Below are 15,729 nucleotides of genomic sequence, written 5' to 3' on the forward strand. Positions count from 1 at the left end.
TTCAATGGAAGAATGGATGAAGAAAGTATGGAATATATACATATTAGAGTACTACTCAGCAGTAAAAAACAAGGACTTCTTGAATTTTGCATACAAATGGTTGGAAATAAAAATTATTTTTTATGTGTGAATATTTTGCCTAAAATTTTTATCAAAACTTCCCCCGAGCCCAAGATACAAGCTAGCTGCCTCTGGGTAAGAGGTCTCAGCTGACCATGGCTGGAGGGGTGGCTCTGAATCCTCACCTCTCAGGCCTTTTCACACAAGCAGCCACTCAGGGGACTTGTGGCTCTTGATGGTTCTCATCCTTACAGGTCAGAGGTTCTCCCAGGGCCGAGGTCCTCATATTCAGTGTCCCCGGTGCTGCTGGCCCTGAAGTCTACTGGCTGCTGGCTTTTGCCTGGCAGCGTTGCAAACAGCTGTTCAGTATTGATTGGCTATAAATCCTTACCAGTCAACTATGAAGAACTCAGGAACTGAGTAGAGGGCGGTAGGACAAAATTCCCTCTTATCCCAGCGTGCTTTCTGCTGCTATCATAAAACACCATGGCCAAACACCACCTAGGAAGGAAAGAATGTATCTGGTTACAGACGATAGTAACACATCATTGGAGGAAGCCAAGGCAGGAACTCAAGGCAGGAAGGAACCTGGAGGGCACCAGATCTCATTACAGATGGTTGTGAGCCACCATGTGGTTGCTGGGAATTGAACTCAGGACCTTTGGAAGAGCAGGCAGTGCTCTTAACTTCTGAGCCATCTCTTCAGCCCCCCCCCCAGTTGACTTTCTTATACACCCCAGGACCACTCCCTAGGGATGGTACCACCCACAGTAGACTGGATCCTTCCACTGCAATCACCAGTCAAGAAAATTCCCCCACAGACTTGCTTACAGGGCAACCTGAGAGAGGCTCCCTCTTCCCAGATACAGTTAGGTTTGTGTCAAGTTGACAAAACCCAGCTAGCACACCTCCCATTCCAGGTTCTGGCTTTTCAGATTCACAATCTTGCCTGGCAGGAAATACTATGCTCATCTTGTAAAGGGAAAGACCTAGGTTCAAACAGGGTGAGCAGGTGCCCCTCTTTGCTTGCTAATTCCATATAATTTAAATGTGTTCACCAAAGGTTAGCATGTTGGGGGGCACAGTCCTTAATGTGGTGATATTGAAAGATGAACGCTTCGATGTGGGGTCTAGTGGTAGAACCTTAGGCCAATTGGGAGTTAGTCTCAGAAAGCACTATAGGACCCCAGTATTCTCCTCCCCACCACTTTCTGTCCATCTGTCTTCTTGATTAGCAACCTCTTCCTTCCACAAATGGCCCCACAACAACCATTCACCTTAAGCTGACACGGCAAAAGGGATCCCTCAAAATCTGCACTGTGCTATTAGAAGTCGCAGCCCTTTGGACTGCGATCTAAACAAACCTCTTTATAAAACTAAGCTGCCTCTGGTGTTTTATTATAGTCATGCAAACTGACAAATACATCGCCCAGCACTATCTCTCCTACTTCCTGGGTGAGGCAGGATCCAGCAGAAGAATTGGGAAATTAACTAGAGAAATTGGACGCCGCTGCTGTTTTGTGTGCTCCAATAGAAGAAAATAAATGCGCCTGGCCATCCACTGGCCACAGATAAACAAGATCCCACCTGTACTTCTGACACACACTACCGAGCATATAGCACTTACACAGTAAACAGCGGCTCAAACAAAAAGACTATGTTTGTTGTAATTTGGAAAAAGCAGCGTGAGAGAGAAAAACAGCATGAGACAGAGTTCACAGGGAGGGGTTTTATTAGGGGAGAGGGAACGTAAAAGGAGGGAAGGGGAAGGGAGAGGCTGGCCTCTGGGGACAGAAGTGACAGAAGAAAAGAGAAGAGAGACAGAGAGGGAGGGAGAGAGAAGGACAGAGAGAGAGAAGAGAGAGAGAGAGAGAGAGACAGAGACAGAGACAGAGACAGAGACAGAGACAGAGAGAGGGGTGGGTGGTAGGTAAGGTCCCTTTAGAAAAGAATGTAATGAATGTGTACAGATAGTACTTTTAGAGGCTGCAGCTGAGGACATATCCTGACAGGACCCCAAGGGCAGGCCAGTACAGATGCCTGAATACTAACAATGCTATCACTTTTTTTTTTTTTTTAAAAAAAAGAATTGTTTTACTCTATTGTAGTATTTCTTAGGCAGGGATAAATTTGTCCCCAGAAGACAGTTAGCAATGTCATTTTTTATTGTCATCACTGGGGGTGAAGCGGTATTTGGTAGAGGCTGGGATGCCACTCAACACCCTACAGTACACAGGACTGCCCCCACAAAGTAAGAATTACAAGGCCCCAAATTTCAAACACAGAAGATAAGCAATTGAGCTCGTGGGGACATTTCCTGGCATATTTGCCCTCCTGGTGTTATTTTTAGTGGGTGCGTAGTGCTTGACCATGTGGCCGATGGCTTCCTGGAATACGCTGGAAAAGGGACTTCTCTGTACCTGAGTTTAGGACTCCTCTTCCTCGCTTCACCTTAAGAGATTCAGGACAGCGGTGATGGCCTAGGAGGTTTCCTTTAGGGTATGTAATACCATTGTTTGGTTCACTTCACAGGCCCCTGGGACTCACTGGTTCTTGAGCGAGCATGAGGGTTGCAGTAATTTAATCACTATTTCAAATCATTGTGCTCTGTGAGTTCTTTCTCTCCTTTGTCATGGGCCCGGAGGCCCCTCTTGGCTCTGTTGTGAGCTTTGGGTGGATGCTAATATCCTTCTAGCTAATTGGAACTCCAGAAGCTGTGTAACACAAATCCAACAGATAAGAGCTATTTCAAATCCTTCAGGATTAAGGAACAATGACCTTGTCAGAAACATCAGGAGAATTAGAGACTGAATGTGGTTTTCCTATCCAGCGTGAGGCTCTGGGAGACTGAAGAGACCAGCAAGCAGCTGTGCTTTCTCTGTAACAAGAGGCCACTGGCTCTTCCTTTGTGTGGCCGCGGGAGTCATTGGTTTTTGAGTGTCAGCTGCACCTCACTAACGTCTTCTCTTTGTTAGGTGAGGGCTCTGTGTTGAGAATGGGTTACCCCTGGCTATGAGGGTAAGATGGCCAACCAGACCTTCAGACCTGAAACCAGGGTGGGGGCGTGACAGAACATGACACTCCTTCCGTGTGGGAAGACAGAGAAGGGACTTGCTGAGATCACTTAGTGATGTCTTGGCTTTGAGGAAGTTGGAATTCAGATTCAGATTCTCCTAACTTCCTTTCTGAAGAAGAAAGCCACCTCACCGAAGACCATTCTGTCTTTCTGTGGTCTTATTTTTAGACAGGAAGAAATAACAAAGCACAGCATTGTGTTGGGGATTCTGGATGGGAATCTTCCATGTAATTGTGTCGGGAATACTAGAGGGACCCTATTCCATGACATTGTATCAGGGATACTGGAGGGGGGCATTTTCTATGTCACACTGTATTGGGGATACTAGAGAGGCCATCTTCCATGGCACTATATCAGGGATACTAGAGAGGCCATCTTCCATGGCACTATATCAGGGATACTGGAGGGGCCATCTTCCATGGCACTGTATTGGGGATACTAGGAAGACCATCTCCACTTAGAAAACTTTCACTCTTCACTGTACTTTTATGCTTGGTACCTTATATGACAAGAGAATCAGGAAGCAAAGATGAGCTTCCACTAAAGGCTAAGAAAACCATGGGCTGAGGCCCCAGGAGGAAATCCCCTACTCAAGTTTAGGGAACTTTTGAAAAGGGAAACAAAAGGATCCTCGGGAAGGAGGCAAAATTCAGGCTGACCCAGATGCCAGTTCCAACTCTGGCCAGTCAATGGGCATCTCAGCTGCTGGTCCCAATGGCACCTGGGCAGGGAGCCTCCTCAAAGGGCAAAGAAGAAAAATGGATATTCTTGGATATGGCTCTTCTACTAGAATGTGAAGAACTTAGAGGAAAAGGGCGAGTCCTTACTGGACTCCAGGAGCAAAAGTTAAACCCCACCAGTCAGAGACTCCTGCTTCTCAGCTCTATAGCCAGCCTCTTGACTGTTCTGTTTGTAACCCGAACTTCACACTAATCCTCAAAAAGGAAATGGCTTCATATGATGACCTCTCAGAGGCCCTTGCCCTCTCTGGGCTTCCATGAAAGGCCTGCCCTGACCCACATCACCTGGCTTCAGTGGCTCTCCTTATCCCTGGAGGAAGAGTGCACAGCATCTTTATTCCTGTGTCCTTCATGACTCTAAAGACAAAACCATGCAGATGATTCTGCCCAGTGTGGCTACCCCCCATGAACCACATTTCCAGCAGACTTACTTGATTTTTGGTTTCTAGGAGTAGAAAATTCCTTAGGCCTTTTCCTTCGCCAGGTTGGGAACTTAGCTGAGTGTCCCTGACTGAGGACACCCTTCCCTTTATTTCAGTGTGAATCAGACTTCTTCTGACACAAGCACAAGCCTTGGCTCCAACTTTAAATTTTTTGGTCTTTTATTCTTCAAACTGTATGTTTTGTGGGGTGTTATTGGTTTTTGTTTGTTTGCTTTGCCCCATTTGCTCTTTTCATGTTAAGCCAGTATAAGAATCTTAACAAAAAGCCACATGACAGAGTCAATATCAGGCTGTCTTGAAATCTCCTCCACCAAAGAGATTAGCTCATTGCTTCTGAATTTAGCCTCAGGCAAATTCTTAGGACAAGGACAGAAAGCAGCCACACTCTTCGCCAAAATATCACAAGGATATTTAGCTAATCTTGTTCCCTCCCCGAAACCTCTGGAGCAGAGCTTTCCAGTCCACCCTGCTCCCAGGACTACCGTCTCACAAGCTCCTTCTAGGATGCACGCTAAGTTCTGTTCTCAGCATCCAGCTGCTTTCCTAGCTGTGCTGGTTTGAATGGGGAATGCCCCCATAGGCTCATATGTTTGAATACTTGGTCCCCGGTTGGTGGTGCTGTTTGAGAATGATTAGAAAGTACACAGAGCTGTTCTGTGTAACTGACAGCATGAATGCTCCATGGTATGGCTAAGGGGATGGATTTTACTGTGGAAACGGGAGAGAAAACAGGCTGAGGCATCTTGTAGAGTCCAGAGGAGAGAGAGAAAGAAGTAGACTGAATACGGCCAGGAAACAAGGCCAGGAGAAAAGATGGAGAAGAGGAGAGAGAAAGAAATAGTACGGTTATAATGAGAATGAGTAGCTAGGATGAAGCCAGCCAGTGAACTAGAGGGAATTTATGGCAGGGAAGGAACGAGAAGAGCTAGGAAGCTAGGATGGACTTTGAAAATGTGTAACTTTTCAAAGGTGCTTGTTATACCGCGGGATCCCAGAGGCTGGCTTGTGCTTTGGTATAACAGGTACCTCAGATACATTTGCCCCTTCTTCCTTTTGGAATTTGGGGAAATGGTACTTCCTTTGGCTCTGACCGTTACAGGCGCTAGAGAGCCTGCATGCTTCCTCCGTGTTTACTGAAGACCCAGCCTGACTCCATCCCATGCTTAAAAGCCAAATTCGGTTCTTTCCTATTTCTGATTAACCCTCTGTTTCTCAAGGATTAGGCTTTTGTAACCCACCTGTAACCTTAACTACAATGGTTCTCTACTGCCCGTTCCAGGAATGGCAATCATGTTTTTGTTTCAAAAAGTTAATCACTATCTTGCAACCCTACCTTTGTTTCCAAAGGGTTGTTATGGCTACCAGGTTATGACCACCTGTTGTTACGACCACCTTACAATCATGTCTTTGTTTCAGGAGGTCATTATGACTAACTCATTGTGCTTATGTTCTGCTCCTACAACCCCATCTCTTTTGCCCTCTAATCGCCCCATTTGGAAAGTTCCTACCCCTGAGCTATAAAAACTTCGTCACCCTTACATCTGATGTTGATCTCTTGAACCCATTTTAGCAGGAGGCAGTCTGTGTACACTATTTTAAAAAAAGCTTGCTTTAATTAAATTAATTTGGCCATGATGATTTGTGTCAGTGGTCTTTCTCCTCCCATCTTTGGGATTAACATTACCAGGACAGGGAAGGTGACCCAACAGGATGGAGGAGGCAGGAAAGGAGCAAAGGGAGGTCCCAGGATCCACAGTCACCGAGGTCCAGCCATCTTAGAGACCGTTCCCTCCTCCAAGCCTCCCTTAGGACACGAAATGTGTGTCCTGTATCTGTTTGCAGTCTGCTCTTGAGTCATCTGTAGACCTTGATGAATCCTGGCCTCGGACCCAAGCAGCCCCTACACCCTTCCTCTCACAGCCAGTATCCTGCGATGGGCATGTATTGCCTCTTTGCTTAACTTAGGCCTTGACCAAAAGAAACCAAGAAAACCAGGGACAGGTTTACTTTGAAATGAGCCTGAGAAGGGCTCTGTCAGGGACACAGAGAGCAAACTTCTTCTATAGGTCAGGCTTCTTGTATGCTAGGAAGGGGACCGAGTCCCAGTTCAGCTAGGTGGTGTTAATGGTTAGCCTAGTGGAGGAATGGCACCAACGGCGAAACTCGGGCAACTGGCTTTGGGGGACTGAAAGAGCTCACTGCAATGACAAGGGGCCTATTTGCGTCTAAATGGGGACTGCTCCAGCTGGAACGTCATCATGGGAAGTGGAGTTATTCCAGCCATACTGTAGCTCACAGGAAGGAAAGGGGCTAGAATGGGTTACATCTTACACTGTTGACAGTGAGGCCCTCCCTCATAGTGCAAAACCCGTTAGCCACGTCCTGTGGTTGTCAGCAGCACCGAAGGGCTCCAAGTGCATGAGATCAATCACAGAGATATTTTTCAGGAGGATCCCACAAAGACCATGAGAAGATGAGTCATGAGGTGGGCCAGCCAGCCTCCCTCAGCCCCAGGGCCCCAGGAGCTGTACACAAAGCCAGCCTCCCTCAGCTCCAGGCCCAGGGACTGTACACAAAGCTGAATGGTTGCTGGATCTTGTATGGGAAGCCCAGCTTTTACCCTGAGTCAACCTTCTGCAAGGAATTATGGATCTATAGTACAGCATATGATTCCTATGTTTTAGTGCTTTCATTGCACTTGCGTAACAGGCCTATCTCGTTCATTTGCTTAATGGCCCCTCCCAATAAGTAATGGGGTAGGTACCATTCTATTTCCCATTTTACAGACAATGCTCCCCAATGCTCAAAACACTCAAAGAATACAGCTAAATCCCCTGGTTGCAAAGCAGCAGAAACTGCAGGAATTTCAAATCCTAAAGTCCTGTCTCTCTTAAGGAGGTGCCTGTCCGTGCTCCTCACTGTGGCCACTATGAGCGCTGTGCTTTGCAATGTGGGAGGCAAGAGCACAGGCTGATGGGGTTTCTAGGAAATGTCCTATCGTGTGAGTGTGCCTGGTCAGCATTCCCTGCAGGCAGAGTGTGGATCTGAGCTGCCACCCCAGGCAGAGGGCTGTCAGAAGGCGGACTAAAGCCATTTCAAACCCTGATTTCGTTTGGGCCCCCCTCTGACTGAGTTCTGAGGAGCGAAATTGACACACGTGGGAACAGTGGCCCACTTCAGATTCCAGTCTGTGCTCTCTTTATGGCAGACAGGAGTTGGGCATGATGCCAGAAGGGAACACTGTCAAAGGTTTCTGTGTGTCCTGGGGAGGGGCCCTGGTTGGTCGAGCCAGGCAGTGCATGAGACCAGGCTCTTGGAAGCAGGAATGGAGTCTTGCAGGGTTATTCCCCACTTGGTTTTCTGATGTCAGTAGATGTCAGCCAGAGATCATTTGGGCCTCAGGGAATGGTGCTGAGTCTCTGGCAAACTACCAATTTGTCTCTATTCTGATTTCATTCATTTCTTCCACACATCACGTCACCCTGCTTTGAAAAGAGATCATTACAGCTCCCATGCCCATGCTGGATTCCCAGCCTCGCCCTGAGGCCACCCTGGCAGGCCATGAAGTCAGTGAAGAGGGAATGGGTTGTGCCCTCCCTCCCTCCCTTCCCATCTCCCACCACCTCCCCACCTCCCCACTCCCCGTACCCAGCTTCTACTTTGTCAATTAAGGAAGCCTTTTGGGCCCTGTGAAGGAGTCTATTGTGCCCTGCCTCTCAAGAGCAACAGGCAGCCACCACTTTCACAAACAGTTGGCATGACGACTAAGCCACAAGGACACTTTCAAAATGGGCAATTTAGCTTTAAATGATCATTGCATTTTTAACTGGATGTCACATTCCCGTAATTGCACAGACAGCTAATTGGGCGATTGTTCTCAGTTTTTCATTTCTGTTCTTTCGCCACTTAGTGTTTCTATGTACAAGTGTACACAGTAGCACTCGTACACCCCCACACGCATGCACAGGCACCCACACAGAGTCATTCACAAGATGCGACAAGTTGATAGCTCTGTGGACACCAATGACTAGCTCCAAGAGGAGCTCAGCCTCAGTGCTGGACCATTTGGTGGATACTGATTCGTCAGCATCATCGCCCCTGATGGGCAGCCTTTGATGCGCCCACATTTCCTCCTCTCAGACCAAGGATGCTCATAAGGGTCAAGATATTAGGAAGCCTGCACACACCACACACACACACACACACACACACACACACTGACAGCAGAGGGGTCAATGTGTGACTCTCTTACTTACCTGGGAAAATTCAGTGTGGCTCTTTTTACATGTTTAGATTCAGAAGCTGGCAGCCAAAATAGATAGCTATCTTTTTTTTTTTCCCAACCTTACCCCTCACAGACAGAAAACACAAATGTTGCCACCTGACGGAGAATGGCCTGGACTGTGAAGAGATGCTCCAATTCATTCCTGGCCACAAGCATGGCACCTGACCTGGAACTCAGAGAGCTGAGTTTCCTGTGTCGCTGTACTAGTTACACACAACATTTATTTCTTACATTTATTTGTGGGTCCTGGTGTGCCAGCACAGCCCTACAGAGGGGCCTCAGAGTATACACGGAGGTGGATGAAAACTGCCAGGCGTTAATCCTGCTAATCTCTGGCCTCCAGAGACTGAACGTGGGTCCTAGATTTGGCAGAGCCTTTACCAGTGGACCTGTCTCTCCAGCTCTCATTTCTGTTTTCAAAACACCAATCTTGGGAAAGTTCCTGCATTGCTGGGCCTGGGGAGCCTTCCTGCATTGCTGGCCTTCTGTGTTAAATGTGCTCCGGAGGAAACGTTTTTATCAAAGCCCGGCACAAGTTGTTCTTCCTAAAAGAGTGGGGAAAACTGGTTCTCTCATCTTAATTACTGTTTAAAATCTAAATTGCTGCTCCAATAAACTGGACATCATCATTGATGCACTCAACTTGTGTTCCAGCCCAGGGCAGATGGTTAATTTTGCTGCTGAACTGAGCGGAAATCCAGACATGAAAGACTGGAAGAGAGCCTGTCGCTCTGAGAGGGAAGGGCAGCCATATTTCCATCTCAGATGATAGGGGTCATTCTGACCCCTCAGCGCTAACCGTGAGCCATTTTGAGCACAAACCCTCCCTTGGTTTTGCTTTCCTGACGACTGTCTAATTGTGTTCTAGTTACAGACATTACAGCAGAGTCTTCTTGTTTCTCACATACCAAATAAGATAACGCACAGGGAAGTCAGGTTCGGGGAACAATAATTGAATTGTTAGACTCCCACAGGCGGTGCGATCACGAGGCCTGTTGGAGGCTAGGTGTGTGGGCGGAGGGGGCCTTCAACCTGCCACATCTCCAAATAAATTTGTCCTCAACCCACAGCCTGGCCATCAATAAAATGCAAGGCTAATTTTAAGAGCTTAACGCAAAGCCACTGGGGAGGAATCTGACTTTTATCAAGTCTCTCTCGCACGCATTATCTTATCAGATCCCTACTGTGGGCTGTAATGTGTGACGTTCCATTAATTCCATTTCATGGGTAGGGGCCCTGAGGGAGGGAGGGGAGACAGTTACCACAGCATGTCCAGTCAGTGAGGTGCTGGGTCCCTTCTCTTGCACAGCTGCCTTTTGCTTTTCAAAACAATCCACCTGCCACAACCCTGATGTCCTATTGGCTACCTCCACGGCTGATCATGGTCACACCAGGCTAACGCAACTGTGCAGCAACATCTCCAGCACGTGAGACTGGAGGGCTGAGCCAAGGCCAAGCAAGCTGCTTAGTACTTGGCCTGCAGCCAGAACAGCTCAGTCTCACTCCTCTGGCCTTTTTCATCCTTCAGTGCCCTGGGCACCTCCAGAACCTCTGGCTGGAGTGGGTTAGACGCAGATGCAAGCTTTCTGATTTGTTTCATTTTGTTTACACAAAGGCAGAGTTTCTTATTTTTAAAAATAAGAGGCTGGGGTTGCATCTTGGAGGACTGGGGGATCGAATTCGATCAAAATACAATGTATGAAATTCTCAAAGAACTTCTACAACTTTTTAAAAATAAGAGGCTGGGAAGAGGGTTCAGTGGGTAGTGACGCTTCTGTGCAAACATGAGGACCCAAGTTCACATCTCCAATACTCAGGCAAAAGTGAACGCAGCAGCCTATTAGTCTGCCATCCCAGTGCTGGGGTGGGGAAGGAAGAGAAGGTGAAAGGGAGCCGTGCACACGCAGACCCCGGAAGCTTGACAGTCAGTCACTATAGCTGACATTGCTATCTTGCCATGACACCTCTCCCCTGTCACTCTCCCGTCTTTGACGCTCCCTGGCTTCTACTGTCTTGGCCAAATCTGCCTCGCACCCACAGGACATTCTTCTTGCATGAGTGTCGGACTTCTTTCATGAGGTTGTCACTCATAGTGGGCCCAAGGGTCCACCTGGCTTTCATATGATCTCATCACACACAATTCCCTGAAAGGGTCCCAGTTCCAAATAGAGGTCGTATTCTGAGATACTGGGAAGTCAACCTTCAACATGTGTGCTTTGTGTGGGTTAGGGGCAGTGAAACCCATGGAAAACACCAGAAGATTGGTATAAGTCAATCATGCCCTTACTGTTTTTCAGGTCACTGGTTTGGAGGTGGGCATATCATTTACAAATAGCCAATGAGCCCAGAGAAATCCTTCCAGAATATTCTGGGGGAATAATTGCATGCAATGATTCTATGTCCAGATGAGCTGACAACCATTTTATATTGGTAGGATGGTGATTTCACACAAACTTCAGGAGAGGCTCTCAGGTTCCTAAAGAGAAAGTCAGGAAGTCAGGCTTCTTCCTCAAAGTTCTGTCAAGCATGGGTGTGACATCTGGAACTCCTGCCAGCCCTTACGGCACCCTGAGGATAGCCAGCACCCAGGCACACACAGAAGAAACTCACAGAGCAGCCACACCCCCTATTGCATGCCTTGTAGTTCCCTGCTTCTCAAGAGGAACCGGGGAAGTGGGTTCATCAATCACAACCTGCAGGTGGAGAAACCGAGGCACACGGAAGCTCACGAAATCTGCTTACCAGAGACACAATGCTGCAGAAAGCACTTGGCATCACAGCAAAAGGGCACTGCCTGCAGAGGTGAACGGCTCATCCCAGGGGAAGCTGCTCAGACCCCGTTTTCAAGGATGGGTCTTGGAGGCTGAGACCACAGGGCTGCCCGTGATGCTCTGCCATGTCCTCACCCATGGCAGGTGCTTCTGCTCAGTGGAGGCCAAGAGACAGCAAGGAGATCTGTGTTGCCAGCCTTCCCCTTGCATCCTGGCCATGTCCTGGCACACAGTGTGCACTAGTGCCAGCTGACATGTCGCAGAGACCAGACAGGAGCCCCCAGGGATGCACAGAGAAGAAGAAGGGAATGCAGAAGACAGGCCCTGCCTGCTCATGTCGGCTGAGCTTGACCCCAGGATGCAACTTCACTCATTCTGAGAAGCACACTTGCGCACCTTTCTAAAATATTGGCCACTCCAAGGAGGCAGCTGAAGGTAGATTTTTGTTTCAGTTGCCTTAGCATCTAAGCTTATAAACGTCGTGGAACACTTTTCTTTGGAAATCAGAAAGCCAGGAAGACTGGACAGAGACCGTCATTGCTCACTGCTGGGGACTGATGTGTGTGGTGGAGAGTGGAGCTGAGTGCTCTGAGTGCTCAGGCAGTGCCCTGATGTGTGTGCAGGAGAGTGGAGCTGAGTGCTCTGAGTGCTCAGGCAGTGCCCTGGGAAACGATGGTCCTTTGAAAAGGCACAGTGCTCAGCACGCCCCACCGCATCCAGCGGTGCTTTTCTGGGACCATCCTGATTTCATTGTTCTCCTGCCACACTCGGCACAAGTCCACCTTTCCATTGAAGGCTGGCCACAGTCCAGTCTCCTGGCCCTGCCCCTGGCTCCTTCCTACAAGCGGCCATGTAAGTCTGTTTGCTGAGCTCTGCTGTTTCTTCTCTCCTCGGTGGGACCCAAGAATGAACCTGCTGAAACCGGTTCCCATGGCAATCACTGCCGTCGCTCTTTAAAAATAATAATAATAATAATAATTCATAAAGAGTCTGGAGAGATGGCTCAGCAGTTTGGAGCACTGTGTGCTCCTTCAGAGGATCTGGGTTCAGTTGTTAGCACCGTGGTGATTAACAACCATCTGGAACTCCAATTCCAGGGAGTCCAACATCTTCTTCCGGCTTCTGTGGGCACTGCATGCATGTGGAAAAGGTTTGGGGGGAACAGAATATCTGGGTATTCTCAGGCATCACCTTCCAGATAGTTATCACTTGTAAAAGACAAAATAATGACCTAGGCATGAAGGAGCATGCCTATAATTCCAGCTCTCAGTAGAATAAGGCAGGAGGATTTTGTGTTCAAAACTAGCCCAGGATATATAGTGAAGCCTTCTCTCAGAAACTTAAAAAAGTAATCAAAAGAAAAGAAGGAATGGGCAGGCTGGAGAGATGGCTCAGTGGTTAAGAGCACTGACTGTTCTTCCAGAGGACCCAGGTTCAATTCCCAGCATCCACATGGCAGCTCACAACTGTCTGTAACTCCAAGATCTGACAGCTTCACACAGACATACAAGCAGGCAAACACCAAATCAAATAAAATAAAAATAATTTTTAAACAAAAAGACAGAAGAGAGAAAGAAAGAAGAAAAAGTTGTAGCTTCAGAAACCTCCTTAACCAAGTGATCAAATTTAAGCAGCACAAGTAGTAACAATAGCCATTCGGGTGACACCATTATGACAATTCCCATCCAACCCAGCACCTCAATCAAACAGGAAACAAACACCCAATAAACCCCCAAGTTATAGTTATTCCCCAATGAAATTGACTGATGGTCTTTGAAAGTGCCAAAGCCAAGAGAAGATTGAGGAATTGGTTCCCAGAGGGAGCAGCCTTGAGAGCCAAGGTGGCTGACTTAGCTCAAGAGCATTGCCAAGGAGAACTGTTGAAATTCAAATGAGGGCAGTAGCGTAGTTGCGGGACTAATAGAGGTAACAGTAACATTGATATTCTGGACACTGTGCTATGACTGTGGTAGGTATTACATTAACATTCGGGGGAGCTGTGGGTTTATGAAGATTGATTGATATTAATATTAATTGATATTAATTAACGATTTATTAATATTCACTAACTTTTCTGTGAGTCAAAAACCATCCCCAAATAAAAAGTTAAAAAAAAAAAACAACACAACTCTACGTACAAGTGAAGGCGACTCCGAAGGCCTGGGGTCTAGGTTGGTCTTGCCTGCCTCCTCCTCCTCACTGGCTACCTAAATGTCTGAAAGGTCGTCACTCAGGGTGCATCACTGTTTAGGATTTTCAGTTTTTAAATTTCAGAGAAATTTATGTTGTATGCTAACCATAGTCCTCCTCACACGGAGCTGTAACTAAGCTTTTCTGAACGCAAAGGTCCCACGGGTCATGCCACAGACCTTTACGGAGCCTTTTCTGTATTCAGGCTCCCACCAGATACCCAGGTTAGGTACTGGATACGGATGACAAGACTTCTGTCTTCCTGGAGATCAGAAATAGCCGTCCGTGTCTTAATATAATAATAACACTAGTTTTTTTTCCTTTTTCTTTACTTTTGTTTTTTCAAGACTGGGTTTCTCTGTGTAGCTTTGGAGCCTATTCTGGAACTCACTCTGTAGACCACCAGGCTGGTCTCTAACAGAGATACGCCTGTCTCTGCTTCCTGAGTGCTGGGACTAAAGGAGTGCGCCACCTAGCGATAACACTGCTTTCCTAGCGCTACTCCCTACAGCAGACACTGTCAAGGTGCAAAGGAGAAGGAAATTCCAAGTGCCATTTGGGGAAGGACCCTCTATAGAGAAGCTTCTGGAAGTTCCATGAAGCATGGCCCCTGGGGCCAACAGGAGAAGACAGTAGACCTACTGAAAGGACCCTATTCATGAACTAAATAAAACAGACATGACCCGGAAGGCCTTGGCCGTGCGGCAGCTGCTGTTCCTGAAACTCTGTGTGATAACTCATCAGGAACCCGCAAAGAGAAGATACTTTAGTAACAGCAGAAACTGAGGCATTGAGTTTATGGTACAGTTGGGCCACAGAGCTGGGCGGTTTGGTGCCAGAGTCTATGCATGTCAACTTATGATCACTGATGCCTCTTTCAGAGTTGGAAGGTGACACGCCGGCACCGAGAAAGAAGGAGGGAGCCACGGTTCAGCCCCACGGAAAGAGCGACACAGAGAGGTGAACAGGTATTATCGGCATGTCTACGCTGTTTTCCTCAGAGTTGTCTCTTAAGATTCACTCTTCTGATCTGCCTTCCTGCTCCTGTTAGAGGTGAGGGTGCGGTGCGTAGAGAGGTCAGACGTTAAGCAATTCTATTTGCAGGTGAGGCTGGATTTTTCTGGTTTATGGAGAGCCTTCAGTTTGGCGGCCTTCTGCTCAGGGTCTTATCTCTAGCTTAGCAGGCGCTGGCTCCCTCTCTTCCACTCACCCTCTCCCTCCCTCATCCTCCCTTTTCCTTTCCCCAGCTCTGCCTCCCTCTCACACACTAAGTTAATTATTTAATGCCCATAATATATATCTTGAGGATGGCATTTTGCAGCACTGAGCTTTAAACAGTGCGTGTTTAAATACATTTAATCCAATGAATATTTCAAGGTAATTAATCTCCACAGGGTGAAAGAATGCTCAGGTTTCCCAGCACATCATAATACATTGGAATCAGCTGAGGGAATGATCTGCAGACTCCGCAGTGGGTTCAAAAAGATTCGCTTAAAGACCTTTAGTGATGACTCCCCGGTGTTAACTAGCGAATACGTTGCTGAAGAGAAGGGTTAAGGCGCCGCCTAGTGGTTGATAGTGTCTGTGCAAGGAGAGAACTTGCTAGCGTTTGGGGACAGGCAGGCTAGCTTGTTCGAGTCTTGAGGGGGGTACTGTTTTGATTTTTGGAGATGAATGCCCTTCAAATGTGTAAATGAACACGCACACCTACACTCACATGCCTACAGACACAGTCGTGAGTCACATGGAATTCTGTCTGCTAAATAAACTCATCCTTGTATGTGTTGCTGTTTGTGAGTGGGTGGGACAAGAGATGGGGAGAATTTCCATGGGTATGCAGGAGGGATGCTGCCTGGATCCCGTAACCTTTCTGTGAGGTGTCATCATAACCAAGTCTGAATTTTTGTTTGAAGATATTTTCAACATCTCGTATTTGCTGTAGTAGTGATAGTTGCCATTAACTAAAGACACACACAGCCATATCCTGATGTATGCACACACCTACAAACACAACCCCTATTATAGTTGGTTTTAATGACAACTTGCCCTAAATAAGAACCACCTGAGTAAGAAACCGCACTTGAAGAGCTGGCTTAGTTGTCTTAATTGATGTGGGAAAACCTGCCCAGACTGTGAATCCATCTAGTAGCAACCCAAATGAAAA

This window comes from Microtus ochrogaster, unplaced genomic scaffold, assembly GCF_000317375.1.
Source record: "Microtus ochrogaster isolate Prairie Vole_2 unplaced genomic scaffold, MicOch1.0 UNK12, whole genome shotgun sequence".
Taxonomy (NCBI): Eukaryota; Metazoa; Chordata; class Mammalia; order Rodentia; family Cricetidae; genus Microtus; species Microtus ochrogaster.